Below are 3,303 nucleotides of genomic sequence, written 5' to 3' on the forward strand. Positions count from 1 at the left end.
AACCGACTTCTGCGCATGGGCCACGAAATTTCAATCACACTGTACATGAGCCTGCACGGCATGTGGTATGGAAGAGCCACACTCAAGGGGCCAAAGAGCCGCATGTGGCTCACGAGCCGCCGTTTGCCGACCACAGCTCTAGTGCATTGCCTTCCCTGTGAGGTTCTGTCTCCTCTTTCCCTAACTTGTAGGGTCTCCCTGACTTTGATGTTGCCTCACCTCAGGCTGTAGTTAGCTGGATGGCAAAGCCAGTGTTCTCTGTAGCAAACGAGGATTTCTCTGTAGCTCAAAAGCCACAATTGCTGTTTTGAAAGTTGATTCATGAATGAATCTACATTTTCATTTTTCCCCTACCCTTTCATGAGGGAATGACTTAGAGCAGGTCTGAAGAAAGCTGGCAAATGGCCCTTCCAGGCCTCTCTCCACTGCTTTTGCTTAAAGTAAGCACCGCCCTGAGTACTATTCCTGCCTCTTCCCGCCCTCACCACAATGACCTGATCAAAGGGCTGTGTGAATGAAGCTCTTGAATTCTGTCTAGTGGAGTTGTTGATTTCTTTATTGTTCCCAGATTATACCACCTCCCCCTCCGCCCCCAGCAGACACCCTATCTTTCTTACAACAGACCTCCTATCTTAACCCATTTATGTTTAGTTAGACTAGAGGCTCAAAAAGGATCAGGAGGCAGTCTCTAGGACAGTGATGGCGAACCTATGACACGCGTGTCAGAGGTGACACGTGAACTCATTTTTTTGGTTGATTTTTCTTTGTTAAATGGCATTTAAATATATAAAATAAATATCAAAAATATAAGTCTTTGTTTTACTATGGTTGCAAATATCAAAAAATTTCTATATGTGACACGGCACCAGAGTTAAGTTAGGGTTTTGCAAAATGCTGACACGCCGAGCTCAAAAGGTTCGCCATCACGGTGCTGTCCTCTCCTCTGTTTTTACTCTTTTTACTTATGCTCTCCCCTCTGTCTGAAGTGCCATGTCCCCTGCATGTCACCAGACTGACTCTTGCTCCTTTAAAAAGACTCAGCTCAGCCCCTACCCTCATTCCATCCCATCCCAGGCTAGGAGACTTCCCTGGAATCCCGAGTCCCTGCCTGAGTCACCGTCCCAGTACTTAACCCTTTGACTGGACTTGGTGATTTCTCCCACTACCAGGGGTGGGCAAACTTTTTGACTCGAGGGCCACAATGGGTTCTTAAACTGGACCGGAGGGCCGGAACAAAAGCATGGATGGAGTGTTTGTGTGAACTAATATAAATTCAAAGTAAACATCATTACATAAAAGGGTACGGTCTTTTTTTTTTTAGTTTTATTCATTTCAAACGGGCCGGATCCGGCCCGTGGGCCGTAGTTTGCCCACGGCTGGAGTAGACCTTGCTTCAGTGGGGCTTTGGTGCTCATTGAGTCTGCCCCTTGAGTGTGTAGCTTGTGGATGTGTACAGTTATAATCTGCTATGATTTGAAGCTGTCCACCAGGTGCACTGGCTCTTTTTGGTCTCTAGAGAGGTGCAAAATCAGCCACTGCCTGAGGTCACCTTGCAAAAGCTACAGAGAAATCTGAAGAAGGATGCTATTTCTATTGGGCTAGGAAGTGCCCAGGTGAGGCCCAGCTGTGAAGCAGGGCACAGGCTGGTGCTAGTGCCGGGTTTTGGGCCTTTTATTGATAGGTTTGGGGCATGCTGACATCAGTTGCAGCTTGTTTGAGAGATTTTAGGAAGTCTAAAGTCTGAGCCAGGATAGGCCATTCACATGGAAAAGCTGCTACAAACAGCTTGGGTGGGGCAGGGTCTCAGGGAATCACCAGGGTGGAGCAAACAGTGTGAGCCACTCTGATGGAGACTCAATTTCACTGCTGCATATGGCCCCTGTCAGTTAACTCTGTGGCAGGGGAGGTCCAAGCACAGGAACAATGACCCCTGCATCTGTGAGAAAGCTGTACATGAGTTCCTGCCCCATGCCAGACAATCTAGGTCCTCCCCATATGTGTCTGGGTCCCTCAAAGCTGCCCAGCATAGGAGCTCAGAGGAATGGAGTCTGAGTAAGTTCATGCTCCGGCTCTTTAGAAGAAACACCTGGGACTCTAGCAGCCTCTGTGTTACTCAGCTACAATCCCCACTGGTGTTTACAGCTCGTAGTTACGGGAACTTCTCTTCCTAGCTGTGGAACCATGGGCTGGAGGTCTGGTGTGAGGCTGGGACCCCTTGCTCTTCACAGGCAGTCTCCGCAGAGACGATCTTCCTCCTGATGAAAAAAACAGCCCATGTGGGTGTCCGACCAGCCTGTTTCGCAACTCTGCCCCTCCTACCAGTTTCAATGTCCTTTCTTCTTTACTTCTCTAGTGGCAGACACTCTAACCACTGAGCATAGTGGCTAGGGCTAGAGTTCTTTTCTTGCTTTTTCTAGTATATGGTCACCCATTTTCTCACCTAACAACCTCCTTACTGCCATGCTTGGGCCCTGCAATTCATTCTCCACACAGCAACTAGCTTGTAAATGTAGTTACAAGGCTCTTATGATCTGGCCCCTGCCTAATTCTACAGTGTTCTGTCCTTTCATCTCCATATTCATTTCTCTTAAGCCATATCGGGCATCTTTCTATATGTTGTATGCACAGAGCCCTTTGCCACCTAAGGGTCTTTGGCTTTTCCTAGAACATACTTCCCTCTAGATCCCTGTGTGGCTGGAGATAGAGTTTGACAGTTTCCAACCAACTCTCCATAAAGTGAGTCCCTGATGAGAACCAGGCTGTTGCATGGTGGGCAAAAGGCGAACTGGGAAATCAGACCCCCACTCTGGAGGATTTCCAAGGCCTTTGAGTCCTGTTTTGTTTTTTTGTTTTTTGTTTGTTGGGTTTTTTTTGGAAGAAGCATGGAGGTGGAGATAAAATAAAAGTATTAGGTTTGACATCAGACCTAGATGCAAATCCAGGCTCTGTCACTAGCTCTGTGGCCTTAAGCGTCTCCTAGTCTCAGTTTCCTCAGCTGAAAATGGGATAAAAGTGCCTACCTCATTTGATTGCTGAGAATGTCAAATGAAATAATTTTTGTTAGGAGCTTATTACATGGTTCTTAGCACAGAATAATGTTCAATAACTGCTATCATCATCATCATCCTTCTTGTTGGAAAAAGGGGAGACAAATGTGGGACCCGAGTAGTCGGTAGGAGCACTGCCTCCAGCAGCCTCCGCATTCCCAGTGGAGGAACCATGAGAACAGCACATGCCTCTGTAGAACGATTAATTAGTCTGCATTTAGCTAAAGGGACCCTTTCCATTCAGCTTTTGGCCGAC

Source organism: Myotis brandtii, unplaced genomic scaffold (genome assembly GCF_000412655.1).
Source record: "Myotis brandtii unplaced genomic scaffold, ASM41265v1 scaffold668, whole genome shotgun sequence".
In the NCBI taxonomy this organism is placed as follows: domain Eukaryota; kingdom Metazoa; phylum Chordata; class Mammalia; order Chiroptera; family Vespertilionidae; genus Myotis; species Myotis brandtii.